A 15,741-nucleotide genomic window follows, 5' to 3' on the forward strand; every position below is an offset into this window, starting at 1 on the left:
GACTAGTTTTCAGATCCCTAATTCTCAGTATTATTTCTGCTACACCATTATTTCTCATTACAGACCATTATTCTTTTCACTTTATCACACAAAGGACTAGATTTTTACTCAAGAGATTTAACTGTACTTCATCTTTAAGTAATTCAATAGCCAGAGACTATAGCAAATTCATTCCCTAATTCACTATTTGTATAAAGTGTTTTTCCATCATTGCCCCAATATCTATGTGCTCCAGTAGTGAATGATGAAGTATTTAAATTTTCACAAGTAGTGAAGCTAAAAGTAGACAGTTATTATTTTTATATATGGAATTAATATTTATAACCTAGAAAAAAATTTGTTCTGGGTTAGAGATGACAACTCTTTTTTTTTAAACAATTTTAAGAACAGAACAAATGAATCTCATGAATGATATGATCTTCTCATTCCTATCTCCACTCCATTTTTTATTATAATAAAGAATTTATAGTTCATTGAAATGATATAAATTCCCTAATTTAAAATCAATTACTACAGAAAAGTGCAAAGAAAAAGAGCAACAAATCATTATATACACCAAAACACAAATATGACCACTGCTACCATTTTGTAAACCAAATTTCACTCGTACCTCATGCATATATAGAGAAAGGAGATAAGCTGAGAGGAAAAGAGATTTGTCAACATAACTTTCTAACAATGGAATATTTAAGTAAAATATATTTAACTGTAATTGAAAGGAATTCAATTAAAAAAAGGAAATCAGATGAAAACTGCAGTAGTTATTGAACTTCAGATAAACAAGGCTTTATAAAGAAAGCATTAAGAAGAAGCTCTTTTAAACTCATGCTTCAATTTCACTCACTATAAATTGAATCCTTGTTTTAAAAGATTTCCATCCTTCTCAGAGACTAGCCCTTTAAATAACAGTTAAAAGTTGTGGACTCTGAGATCAAATGCCGCATGAAATTCTACCACTATCACTCAAAGTTGTATATATTTGGGCACATTTCTTAAGCTCTCCATGCTTCGGTTTCCCCAACTGTATTATAGAGCAAGGATAATAGCAGATACCTTATGTGGTGAGGATTTAGTCCTTAAAAATGCTGAAGAAAAACAGGTAAGCAAGTGTTACATATTATAACTCACTTTTGCCTTTTAAAATCCTTCAATTTGATTCTCGCTAGTCATATTTTTTCATTTATCATATTTGTATCTTTTCATATTCTGTTTTGTAAGCTTAATTTTACCGGTTTTTCTTAGCTTGGAGACCTATGTGTATGTTAGTTCAATATACATAACAATTTATTTTGCTATAGCTTCTTTATTTCTAATTTCTTTAAAGAAGGCTAGTTACTTTATTTTTTTTAAATTTTTTATTGGTGTTCAATTTACTAACATACAGAATAACCCCCAGTGCCCGTCACCCATTCACTCCCACCCCCCGCCCTCCTCCCCTTCTACCACCCCTAGTTCGTTTCCCAGAGTTAGCAGTCTTTACGTTCTGTCTCCCTTTCTGATATTTCCCACACATTTCTTCTCCCTTCCCTTATATTCCCTTTCACTATTATTTATATTCCCCAAATGAATGAGAACATATAATGTTTGTCCTTCTCCGACTGACTTACTTCACTCAGCATAATACCCTCCAGTTCCATCCACGTCAAAGCAAATGGTGGGTATTTGTCATTTCTAATAGCTGAGTAATATTCCATTGTATACATAAACCACATCTTCTTTATCCATTCATCTTTCGTTGGACACCGAGGCTCCTTCCACAGTTTGGCTATCATGGCCATTGCTGCTATAAACATCGGGGTGCAGGTGTCCCGGCGTTTCACTGCATCTGTATCTTTGGGGTAAATCCCCAATAGTGCAATTGCTGGGTCGTAGGGCAGGTATATTTTTAACTCTTTGAGGAACCTCCACACAGTTTTCCAGAGTGGCTGCACCAGTTCACATTCCCACCAACAGTGGAAGACGGTTCCCTTTTCTCCGTATCCCCTCCAACATTTGTTGTTTCTTGCCTTGTTAATTTGCCCCATTCTCACCGGTGTGAGGTGGTATCTCATTGTGGTTTTGATTTGTATTTCCCTGATGGCAAGTGATGCAGAGCATTTTCTCATATGCATGTTGGCCATGTCTATGTCTTCCTCTGTGAGATTTCTCTTCATGTCTTTTGCCCATTTCATGATTGGATTGTTTGTTTCTTTGGTGTTGAGTTTAATAAGTTCTTTATAGATCTTGGAAACTAGCCCTTTATCTGATATGTCATTTGCAAATATCTTCTCCCATTCTGTAGGTTGTCTTTGAGTTTTGTTGACTGTGTCCTTTGCTGTGCAAAAGCTTCTTATCTTGATGAAGTCCCAATAGTTCATTTTTGCTTTTGTTTCTTTTGCCTTCGTGGATGTATCTTGCAAGAAGTTACTGTGGCCGAGTTCAAAAAGGGTGTTGCCTGTGTTCTTCTCTAGGATTTTGATGGAATCTTGTCTCACATTTAGATCTTTCATCCATTTTGAGTTTATCTTCGTGTATGGTGAAAGAGAGTGGTCTAGTTTCATTCTTCTGCATGTGGATGTCCAATTTTCCCAGCACCTTTTATTGAAGAGACTGTCTTTCTTCCAATGGATAGTCTTTCCTCCTTTATCGAATATTAGTTGACCATAAAGTTCAGGGTCCACTTCTGGGTTCTCTATTCTGTTCCACTGATCTATGTGTCTGTTACTTTAAACCCCTTAATGGCTCATAATCCCTCTCAACCCAACGGATCAAATGTAATCTCAGGATTCTAACTCTTGGCAACATCTTTAGCCCCTTATCAACCTGTCCTGGCCTATCAGGTACTATCCAGGTCTTCCATTCCTCCAACAATATATCCAACATGTTTTCTTTCCATGGATATGCTAGGTTCTTAAAACTTTTATGCCTTGGTACATGATGTTGTTTTTATTTGGCATACCATTTTTTTCTCCAGACTGCTTAGCAATTATTTACTTAACTTGCAACATACATTTTTCCATTTTATTTTATTTTTTTAAAATTTTTATTTATTTATGATAGTCACAGAGAGAGAGAGAGAGAGAGGCGCAGAGACATAGGCAGAGGGAGAAGCAGGCTCCATGCACCAGGAGCCCGATATGGGATTCGATCCCGGGTCTCCAGGATCGTGCCCTGGGCCAAAGGCAGGCGCTAAGCCACTGCGCCACCCAGGGATCCCCAGTTTTCCAATTTTAATAGGTGACATCACAGTTCTTCTAATCATTCAGTTCCTAAACCTAGGAGTTATCCTTTATTTTTGATCTCTACCTCATACCCCCTATCCAATCCTTCAGTAAATCACTTCACCTCCAAACTGTATCTTAAATACAACCACTTATCATACTGTTCACTGCTAGGATCCTGGTCCAAGTCATCATCATGTCTTGCATGGGTGACTCTATGGAATTCCTACATCTTTCCTCTAATTTGGCCTTTTATTGTTCACTCTTTATACAATCAGAACAATTCTCACCTCCCTTCTAATGCAAAATTGTGTTGGTTTTATGAGAATCCTGAGGCTTTTCTAAAATGTTATTTTTGGGACGCCTGGGTGGCTCAGTGGTTGAGCATCTGCCTTTGGCTCAAGGAATGATTGTAGTCTGGGGATCGAGTGCCATGTCGGGCTCTCTGCAGGGAGCCTGCTTCTCCCTCTGCCTGTGTCTCTGCCTCTCTCTCTCTCTATGTCTCTCACGAATGGATAAATAAAATCTTAAAAAAATTAAAATGTTATTTTTGTTGGATGATGCTATAAAATATTTTTTAAAGTTATAATATCTAATAAGTATGTAATGAAAGAGATACTCTTAGAGATTGAATTTCATAATCTAACAAAAAGTCTTTGATTTCTAATCGGGATATATTATTGTCCTTTTTTTACACTAGGAGGTAACTTCACTACCTTTATTTCCAAAATTCAAGGTGCATTCAAAAAATGAATATTCATTTTCTCATGAAATTTTGAAGATTTTTGTAGCCTATGAGTCAATGACTGTAAGTTGGGAAATTTACTTTAGATTCCTAGATGTGTGAGTCATTTTACATAATTATATTTCTGAAGAATCCTTTGGTATTTAAAAGTTGTCTTGTCTTTATTCTCTGTGAAACAGGTGCCATCTTTTTCTATCAGACCTAAGATTTTCTCTATAGCAGTTTCACTTCTGATATTTCAACTGATAAGAAAGGAAAAAAGGAAGAAAAATAAAGAAGAAAGAAAGGAAGAAAAAAATTTTAAAAGGAAGGAAGGAAAGGAGGGAGAGTAGGAAGGATAGGTAGATGGAGAGAAGAAAGAAGGAAACAAAATGTAATGCATGAAAAATCTCTGCATCACTGAAGCCAAGGTGAGAGGTTAATACTTTATTAGCAATAGAGTACCAATAATAATAACAGCAGCAAGTGCTATTTATTGAATACTCTCTATGTGCCAGGCTCACGCCAAAACATTTTTTAAGTATCTTCTCATTTAATATCCATGGTACAATTTAATGTTGGTGCCACAAGATAGTAAGTACATTGCTCTAGGTCACCCAGCTAGTGGATAACATTGCCAAAACTTAAACCCAGTCTCCTAACCTGATGCTCTGACACTATCTGATACTCTTACAGTATCTCTCATCATTAAATAATGAATAAAAATACAAAAATATCCTTCAAGGTTGAGTTAAGAAACTGGAAATATTTGTGGTTATGGTTTTTGTTTCCTCCATTGAAAAATAGATTATGTTTCACAGTTTTAAATCACAACAATTCCATTAGCATTCAGCTTTTGCTGTGAAAGAGCTTGGATTTTTGCCATAAAATGCCCTTTAAAGTGAAATTTGGCCAAACTGTAGCCTAGGAACAATAGTGGGGCAGAATTGATCTATTAAAATGAAATTGCCAGACTTGAGTGGTCTAGCAACCATAATGCATTATGCTGAATACAGAGATTCCAAAGTATTTTTTAATGCCAACAAAGCACTAATTTTTCATGTTCAGAGATGTTCACAAATAATTTACTTAATTTATTTCACTTATTTTGGAAGCATGGAATAATACCAGCTATAAACCACAGCTAGAAGAGAATGCACTTCCCCTGATTCCCTACCCAACCCAAAGGTATAGGAACGTAGGGTAGGGAATAGCCTGAAATGTAGTTTACAGAATTATTGCCTTATCTGGTATTTTAAGACTCTTGGTTGTAAGTGACAGAAATTCAAAAGAGCTTAACACAAAATTTATCGATTCCTATAAATATAAATTTTGTGGGTATTTGCCTCTAGCTATGTCTGGATCAACACTGTTGTCAGGAACCTGCTTCATTTTAGCTTCCAAATTTGCTTCTTCTGTTTTTTCTAAATTCCCTGGCAAGCAATATTTAAATGGTGGCAAAGATGGTAAATATTCTGTATTTAGTTTAGAAACATCATAAGAATAAAAGTGCCTCTGTCCTTGTCAATTCAGTTAGTTTCTGGAATGGCTAACATTGGCTCCTTTTATGCCATGTACTCATCCCTGAGTAATTACCAAGGCCAAGGCTATGGAGTGCTCTGAATGACCACTTGAGTTTGGCAAATTCATTTCAATAGGTCAACTGTACTCCACTATTGCCCTTAGTGTACAATTTGGCCAAATTTCATTTTAAAGGGCATCCATCTACTCCTGAGGCTGAGGACTTGAGTCATTTCCACTCAAACGTCATGGTGGGGAAGTAGAAGTGGCATTGTTCCTGTTCCTAGAAGAAAGGGACATAGAGGTTAGCCAAAAAAACAAAAGAAATCTAGACATCTGGATTTTTTTTTTCAAGTAACAGAGAAATACAGTAATCTCTTACAATAGCTCACTTTATTGGCACAAAATTCTACTTTACGCTAGTTTACTTCAGTTCAACTTTACCATGTTTGGGCATATTTAGGTCCTAACTAAGCCTGGATCTCTAATAATTTGTCTTAGCAAGAATTAGAAAGAGAACTAAGTATCAGCATAGAAAATGGAGACAAAGTGAGCTATAGAACAGGAATAGAACTGTTTAGGGATAAACTTAGGAAACGTAAGAAATGATAAATCCTACTTTAGAGACCTTCCGACTTTAGTTACACAGGGTGTGTCACGGGGACTGATGATGTCTGCTTTGGAATGACTTTATCTTGGATAGAATCAACATCTTATGCCTCCCTATGTATTAAGAGAGAGTTAAAAAAATTAGCAACACAATTAAACTTCTTCCATCACAAGTATCAAAGTTATTCTGTCTCCAGGATTGTGGTTAAATGTAGGAGGTGAGACTAAATAACTATAAATCATAAAATCATAAAGATATTATGATATTATAAACATTTAGTTGAAGGAATAGGTATAGAGCATAGATTTTAGCATTCATATTCTAAGACAAGAAAACTTAATCAATGAGTGCCTGGTTGAAATTGCAGGGAAGAAAAAGTAAATTCTTAAATATTCATCATGAAGAAGGAAATGCAAATGAAAATTAACTGTACAGTATTATTATTATTATTATTATTATTATTAACCAGGAATAATAATAGCATTTCACTAGTAGAGCTGCTGTGAAGATTAAATGAGATGATAATGTGCCATGCTAGGCTCAAGGGAAAGAGAGAGAGGGAAAGTATTAGGCTCTGTGATGCTAGAGTGCAGTTCAGATTCCAGTCTATAGCCTAGGTTTAGTCTGCCAGTCCCTGGGAAGCTTGAACTCATTCAAAGAGCTGCAGTTCATCTAGGGAAGCTTCTACATTTACAGAAAACACCCTGTTAGCAATCTTCTAGTCTCTCAGCCCCTTTTGGCTCCACTCCAATCCATTTTAGCTCTTTAGCCTCCCCTCTTAAGATGCATTTTCTGTTAGTCTTGATTTACATACTGCTTAAACATTGGCATTTAAGGCGAGTCTAGGTTTTTCTCTCTCCCTATTTATCAACCTCTATATCCCACTAGACCTGTTAATTCTTTCTCATGAATATTCTAAACATCTCCCATCCTGGTTTCCATGACTCAGGTGTGGACTCTGATTGTCAAACCGTTGAGACTATGATGTGGGTATTTATTGTTTCTCTTCTCTTCCTTTTCAAAGTTTTCCTCCATAGAGCAACAGGAAGTAATCTTCACCAAAGATAAATTTGGCATTTTACTTCCTAGTTCATATTCTTTGACAACCTCTGATCTACAGGATAAAATCTATAATCCTTCATTAGACCCTCAAAGATCTCAATGATGTCTCCTGCCAACTACGCAGCCTAAATTCCTTACCCCCAGGGCCACCCAATAGTTTGGGTCTTTAACCTCCAGCCATCTAAATGACCTGTGGTTCCCTGAACTTTCCATGCTCTCTACACTCTAAATTTGTACCTGCTCTCCCCTCTTCTTAGGACCCTCTCCTTCTTCCACATTCCCCAAAAAACTCTTGTTTTTCTTAAATTTCAGTTCCAATGTTATTTTTTTCTGTGAAATATTCCCTGGCATTGAAGGTCATTTGCTTTTGTCCAATATTTACTGGGTCCCTAATATGCACTAGTCCTTAAATGCTCCTTCTGTTATGTTTCCACTGATCTATTCATTTATAGATGTGTTCTTATTGTGGCGCATACACACACACACACACACATATATACATATATATATATATATTTTTTTTTTTTTTTTGAGATTGAGAGAGAGCATGAACAGGGAGGGGCAGAAGGAGAGAGAGAATCTTAAGCAGACTCCACATCCAGTGCAGAGCCTGATATAGGGCTCAATTTCATGACCCTAAGATCATGACCTAAGCCAGAATCAAGAGGTAGACGCTTAGCTGACTGAGCCATCCAGGTGCCCCATGCCATATTTTTTGTTGTTGTTTTCTGCCTCTTTCTAAAACACTTGAAGACTCAAAAGAACAAGAAGTATGCATTTTAATCCAATCCCTATTGCAGAGAATAGTACATAGCACAAAATAGGTACACACATAATTGCTGAATGAAAGAATTTATTTGGAAGAACAGGCAAATTAAAGAGGCAGTTGGGTTAGAGCAGTAAAATGGGAATCATCCTACTGGGAGTTATTAAACTATGATCCTTGCCTATTCCTCTTCAGAGGGGCCCTGGGCAATCATACTGAATAGTTTTTGTTTTTGTGTTGCTCCCCTCCTTCTGTTTTCCCTCCTTTCTGCATGAGATAGGTGTTCACGCCAATTGACTGGTATTGCCCACTTAACACTAAGATTAGTGAATGGGCTAATTTTGTGGAATACCTATTAGTATAGATAAACCTGAGACCAGCAACCTTTGTGGCTACACAGTGGACCCATGAGGGCAGCAACGATTGTGCTTTAGATGATCTAGGATTGGAGCATCTAAAAGATCTCCAAGGCTTACTTGAGCCCCTAGGATCAGAGACATGGACATAACAAAATGCCTATGGGGATCCAGATTCCAGGGATGAGAAGAATGAGAAAAACTTAGGATTGGTGTCTCGATGAAAACTCATGGGAAAAAAATGATAGAAAGGACAAAGCGCAACTTGAACACAATAGCACAGAATAGAATTTAAAGAGATGAATACAGTATAATGAAGGCTTTCTACTTTTAAAAGAAATTGGTAATCTAAATATATATGTGTGTGTGTGTGTATATATATATTATATATATATATATATATATATATATATTTATCTCAGCACAGGCTCTAGAGAGCATTGAAATCTCAATTCATGATCTTGAAGATCAAGGGTTAGAAATATCATAAAGCACAGAGCAAAAAAAGGATTAAAATCACGAGGAAAAAGATTTGGTGGGATAAAAAGCAAAATCACTGTTGAACTGCTACTAGTGATTCCCTCTGTTGAATAATGGTCATTATAGGGATACCTGTGTGGCTCAGTGGTTGAGCATCTGCCTTTGGTTCAGGGCATGATCCTGGTCCTGGGATCAAGTCTCCCATCGAGCTCCCTGCGAGGAGCCTGCCTCTCCCTCTATGTCTCTGCCTCTCTCTCTCTCATGAATGAATAAATAAAATCTTAAAAATAAATAAATAAAGTTAAATAAAAAAAGATAATGGTCATTATAGGAGGAGAAAGAGAAAAGGAAGGGAAGGCACAATTTAGAGGCGGATGGAGCAGTGCACGGGTAGAGATGAGAGAGGAGAAGAGTGGGTGAAGGACAAAGAAAAAGACTACATTAGAAGGTGGTATGATAAATCCTATTTATCAATCATTCTATATGTGAGTGCATGTAAGGGTAGATTATTTTGTGTATATGTATTATCTATTAGAAAAAGCTAATTTCTATGGATTTTGTGGTGGCCACAAGTGAAAAAAAGACAATCCAGGGTAATATGTAGAATCTGAAGCTCTTTTGATTTTAAAAAAGAAAAATGAAAGCCCTGTGTCTGTGTTATATATGTGTATGGGAGTGTGTGCATGTAAGTGTCTCTGTGTGTCTATAGATAGGAGAAGAAATAAGAGAACAGAAATTATCTTCATGTTGTTTAACTTGTTACCAGAATCATGTATTGCTTTTGCAATTCAGAAAACATCAAATTAATAAACTACAATAAGAATGTTTAAGGGGCTAATTTCTGGGTAATTTAACAAATAGAATGAGGTTCTATGCATAATAAAAATCATCTTTTGGTGATATCAAATCAATGCATTTTCTCCTCAGAAATATCTGCCTGCAGTTCTCCAGAGAGCTTCCACATCAAGAGCCGTCCCCGAAAATTATTGGTGGTTCTTTTTATGGTGAGAGAGAAGCAAATACCTCCTCCACAAAGACCACCGCACCATGAGGCTTGCTCCTTAAGTGAGGAAGAAGGAAATGATGCTGAGAAGTAATTCTTACAAGAGGTAGAACATCACCCCTGAGGGGGCATTTTGGAAAACTGTAGGGCTCTTTTGTTATTGTTGTCACACAATGCTTGGAGGCTGCATTTTACATGTAATGAGTAGAGTCCCGGGATTCTAGACAGAGCGAGTGACCCAATTTTTTGAAATAAAGTAGAATCCTAAGCCACAGAAGACATTCATGCAGGAAGAAAACTTGTTTAAAGTCATCTTGAGCCTGGAACCTACCTCCATCTGACATTAAAGACAAAAAGTATTTTTGCCCTCTTTTAATACATACTAAACTTTCTAAAAGTGTTACAACCTACAGAATAAGTTATAGGAAAGTCATACTTTGTTTCACTTGCAACTTTATTGTGATTGGTCAGTGTTTCAGAATATCATCAACAAAGTACTCATGGAATTTGAGTCTCTATACAGAATTTATAATAATTTCATGCAGGAAGATTCTGCATGTAGACTGTACCAATGGACTGATTCAGTAGGTCTTTCCTTGTAATATGACTAAGCACTTGTTTACATTTTGAAATACATAAAGGATAAATTACTTGTTTTATTTCTCTATTTATTATAGTTAAGATATGATATGGATTTTTTGAAGTTATGTGAGGAGAGTTATGTTATCTATGATTTCCACTTCAGAATAGCAAAGGTAGGGGCACAAATTATTTATTATTGAAGGGTATATTGTGTCTGATAGGATGACAATGACTCCAGCCCTTGGAGTGTGAGTATGACAAGGGAGCACAGAGTAAGGAAGCAGATGCCAGGTAGAGTCCTGGATTTTCCTCCACCTCAGGGCTCACATTTTCAACCTAGTGTGTCATAGACACATCCAGATGGGTGAGGGAGCTTCACATCACTGTATCAGTGGCATGCTTCACTGAGTAGTTAGAAGAGGGGTTGTCAATATCTAGGAGAATCCTCATACCCAGCATGGCCCAGTAGCTAGGGAGCTGAAATGGCAGGAGGAGATAGGGAAGCCTGAGGCAGCATTTCTGCTTCTTATTTCCTATATTCAGAAGTTCCTACATTCTCAGCTGAGAAACCACAGAGCTTTGAAGAGAGTTGATGAATCTGCAGAGGGCTAATCTTAGAGCAAAGAGAAGCAGCAGGGTGGGAAGTTGTAACAGAGAGCCGAGCAGTGGGTACCACCTGTCACCCCAAGTCTTTGAAACTGAACAATCATCCATCCAAGAAACAGAGTAAATGAATTACTCTGAAGTCAGACCTGTAAAAATGCAGAAGGAGCTGGCATCTCTTTCCCTCTTCTGGCATGAGCTCACATACATCTACACACCAAAAGGTGGGAAAAATATGATCCTGGGCATTTTACCTAGAGATGCTAAGTATTTATATGCAGATACTAAGTGAAGATACTGAGTTCACTTGAGCATCCTGGACTGGATTAAGTCTAATGCTTTTCCTTGTTATCCAGTGGAATAGCACATCAGTTATTAGGAAAATGCAAAATTTGCATTGTTTTTACTACTTAAATGCAGCAAAAGTGAAATTACAACCTGGCGGCAAATGTAAATATTTTAAGACACTGTTTTTATTTTTGGATGGAAGGAAGATTTTAGAAGCAAGAGTTTACTGGGCACTTGAGGTCAAAGGGGGATATCTCTAAGTTGGGAGGTAGCAGAGAAAGGGGAATTTCCAGACACAAGCCAAGTGTTTTCACTTGACAGTTTTGCCTTGGGCCTATCCTGTTCGCCTTTATCTAGGCTCAGATAACTGGAAGCTGAGGCCAAAGGCTTGTCCTTTGTTCTGCATGACAGGGTCCAGCCTAAGCAAGAATTATATTAGAATCTATTATAGGGAAAGGGGAGGAAGAGAAAGGACACAGCTTTGTGGAAGTATTTTTCTTCTAAAATTCTTCTGCATGATTTTGCTTCCCAAATATAGTTCTAAGATGTGTATGAGTTCCTTTAATTTTTTCTCCCTTTATTATCTGTTTTTTCTTCTTTCCTGCTCTAAGCATTCTTGTTTTTATTGATTTTGGACTTCAACCACGGTGCATTTTGTGGGAAATGGAGAGAGTTTTAAGAGTGAGTCAATAAATTTAGTGCTAGGACAGAGGAAACACACTCAACAGAGGGTTATGGCCAACCTATTTGCCTACATTCTCAATTTACTGTGCTAGGGATTTGGTTTAAGTTGTGGATAAAGATATTTAATGATTTTAGGAAAGCATATGCAGATGCCAGTCACAGGAATTTAGATATCAAAAAGAAGGGGTTTATTTAGACATTCAACAAATATTTATTGCACAATAAATACTCTAGCTGTTGGTGATACAACAATGAAAAGGAAAAAAACCAGATATTGTTCCTCTTTTCATGAGGTTTTAATTTTGTGTGGGGAAGAGAAACAATAAACAAATAAGTAAAAAATAAATAATATGTGTGTGTCCAGTGACACTAGCACTATAAAGAAAAACACAGCAGGTTAGTGGATTAATAGTGATTGCCTAGGAAGGGAGAGCACATAGCCATTTTTAAGAAGTCCTTTTCTGAGAATGTGACATTTGGGAAGAGACCTAAGTGAAATAGGGACCTAATGACTCTGATGTTTAGAGAGTATCTTTTCAGGTAGAGACTAGCAAATACAAAGGCCCTCAGGCAAGAGTGTGCCTGGGATATTCAAAGACAGCAAGGAGTCTATGTGGCTAGAACAGGGTGATGAAAGAGGGGAGTCATGACTCAGTTGGCAATAATCAAGTCAGGGTCGTGCCTCAGAAACCACTGAAAAGACATTTCCCCCCACTGAGTGATTAGGATGCCATGGAGTTTTGTTGAGCAGAGCAGTGAAATAATCTGATCTAGGTTTTAGCCAAATCAATTTGGCTGCTGTATTGAGAGTATCAGGAAAAAAACAGAAGTTAAGAGGACATTGATATAGGAGCAGGATGGAAATAGATATCTTAGATGATGACAATATAAAATGTGTCCAGAAGGAAGTAGTAGTTGACTACTTGCTGCTAGGAAGGTAAGTAAGGTTGTCCACTGGATTTGGCAACACGGGAAAGCATGATGTTGACAAGAGCTGTTTCCATAGAGTTGGGGTTGAAATACTGCTTGGAGTGCTTTCAGGAGACTAGGGGAGGAAGTGGAGACATTAATAGAGACAAAATTTTTATCAGTTTTATGTAAAAGAGCAGAAATGAAAAAGTGAGGGGAGAAATAGAAGATGGGATCTAAAATGAGGATGTAAGATCAAGGAACGTTTGTTTTGATTTGTTTGTTTTAAGATGGGAGTTATACCACATTCTTGTATTGATTATTCCACTAGATAAGGGATAAGTGATGGCTCAAGGGAGGTTAGGAACATTTAAAAAACAAAACAAAGTCCTTGAGTAAGGCAAGTGAGATGGGGGTCTAGTGCAAACACCCTGGTGAGGTTATATGGAGGAGATGACTTTATCTTTTTTCTGCTTAATGATGTATAATGGACAAATAGAAATTGTATATATTTCAGGTGTACAATTTAATGCTTTGATATATGTATACACTGTGAAATGACCACTGCAATCAAACTGATTAACATACCTACCACCTCACGTAGTTATTGCTTTTCTGTGTGTAGTAAGAACACTTAAGAGCTATTCTTGGCAAATGTCAAGCATACAATATAGTATTATTAACTGTAGTCACCATACTGTATATTAGATCTGTAGAACTTATATTCATCTTGCACAATCAAAACTTTGTATCCTTTGACCAACATTTCCCATTTCTCCCAACTCCTGGAAACCACCATTCTACTCTATGTAAGTTCAACTATTTTAGATTCCATGTATAAATGAGATCATGCAGTGTTTGTCTTTTGTGTCTGGCTTATTTCATTTAGCATAATGTCCTCCAGGTTCATCCAGGCTATCACAGATGTCAAGATTTCCTTCCTTATCTGTTATATCAGATGTACTGTTAAACACATTCATGTTTTAATTTCAATAATTATCATTTTCAATTCTGTTAAAAAAATAAGATTTTCTTCCATATTTAATGGCTGATGATGATATTTGTGTGTGTGTGTGTGTGTGTCTGTGTGTGTGTGTGTGTGTGAGTACATTTTCTTTATCCATTCATCTGTAGACAGACACTTAAGTGGTTTCCATATCTGGGCTATTGGGATAATGCTGCAATGAACACAGGGGTACGTATATCTCTTCAAATTAACTACTTTTATTTCCTTTGGATATACACTGAAGTGGAATTGCTGTATCATATGGTAATTCTATTTTTAACATTTTGAGTAATGTCCATACTGTTTTCGATAATGGCTATAAGAATTTACATTCTTGCCAACAGCATACAAGTGTTCCCTTTTCTCCAAATCCTCTCCAACACTGTTATCCCTTGTCTTTTTGATAATAGCCATTCTAACAGGTATGAAATGATGGGTTGGCATTAGATATGAGTACATCCATTGCAACAGAAAGGAAGGCAAAGTACCTGGCAGAGACACAGTGGAGTATACATTGGTGGTGGGAACATGCAGATATTCTTTTCTGATTGCTGCTACTTTAGCAGGGAAATACAAAATAAGGAGATCACCTGAAGCAAAGAAAAGCAGAGAGAGTTTGTTAGAGATTCTAGGGAGAAAGGATAAATGGTGAAATAGTCATTTTGCTAAGTGACAGGATTGCTAGGAGCAGTATGGGCATACTTTGGGTGATGGTCATACTTTAAGTAAGACAGGTATGTTTTGTCAAGTCATATCCAACCTCTCAGAGTGAAGCACAGAATAGGCAAAAGTTGGATTTAGCCAGGGTAGAGTTTTGTCAGACAACCATACAGTGAAGGAAGAGAAGAAGCGATGTTGTCAAAGGATGGTGTGAGGAGTGATTATAATGATGGAGCATATCTTTTATTCTGGGTAAGGAGAGAAAAAAGGATGTGAAAAAAATGAAAGATAGGCAAAAGTTGATAAGATCAATATCCCCATGGAACTGAAGAATATCTGGATGGTATACAGAAGGAATTAACTGAAAATAGAGATGATCACAAAGTGGGGTATTTCAAATGAAGATTTTTGAGATCTGTGGCTGCTGGCCACAACAAGACCTAGAATATGACGTGGGGTATGGGTGGCTAAGGGAAGTGAGAACGAGATCACTAGGCATGAGGAGGTCAGGTACAGATAGCCAGGATATTGAGAGGATTCTCTACAGTGAAGTTAGATGGGTATCAAAATCACCAAGGATGATTGAAGAGTCACGATGGACACTCAATGAGCTACTTCCTAAATTTTCACTGAATGAGGAGGAACACTTCAGTGTTTGCACATGACTAGAACCTGGAAAAGGGTATGATAGGAGATTGTCATATGGCATGAACTTCAAAGAAGCTGGGGTTTTGTTTTTTTTATTATTTTATTATTTTTTTAAGATTTTATTTATTTATTCATGAGAGACACAGAATGAGAGGCGGAGACATAGGCAGAGGGAGAATAAGACTCCCTTTAGGGACTCTGACATAGAACTCGATCCCAGGACCCCGGGATCATGCCCTGGGCCAAAGGCAGATGCTCAACCACTGAGCCACCCAGGTGCCCCGTTTTTGATTTTAAGGAAGGAGGTAATACTGCATTGAAAGTACTGACAAGAAACAAAGGAGAACATCTACATCACCCTCGAGATTTATGGAATGTAGAAGAAAAAAAATTGCCCTTTTGGAAGCTACAGGGATTATAGTATCTGCAAGTGCAGTTGGGTTTTAGTTAGAGCAGCAAAGTGAAAGAAATATTTAAAGAATTTGAGAATCCTGGAGATTAAGTTGATGAGTTATCAGGAATTCCAGAGGGCACACTGGAAGGACTTGAGAGAAAAGAGAGGAATAGAAGATTGCTCTAGATTAGAGGATGTTAAAATCCATCAAGATGAGAGTCCAAGTAATGAGAGATGACTTGTGG

The 15,741-nt window shown here is 37.1% G+C and overlaps 1 long non-coding RNA gene across 1 annotated transcript; it reads left to right on the forward strand.

Moving 5' to 3' along the window:
- The first annotated feature begins 751 nt into the window (after positions 1 to 751).
- Positions 752 to 13,647, forward strand: LOC140625416 (uncharacterized). Its single transcript, XR_012024756.1, has 3 exons — positions 752 to 1,099; positions 4,125 to 4,355; positions 9,647 to 13,647. It is a non-coding gene; the product is annotated as an uncharacterized lncRNA (long non-coding RNA).
- The last annotated feature ends 2,094 nt before the right edge of the window (positions 13,648 to 15,741 follow it).

This window comes from Canis lupus, chromosome 36, assembly GCF_048164855.1.
Source record: "Canis lupus baileyi chromosome 36, mCanLup2.hap1, whole genome shotgun sequence".
Classification (NCBI taxonomy): domain Eukaryota; kingdom Metazoa; phylum Chordata; class Mammalia; order Carnivora; family Canidae; genus Canis; species Canis lupus.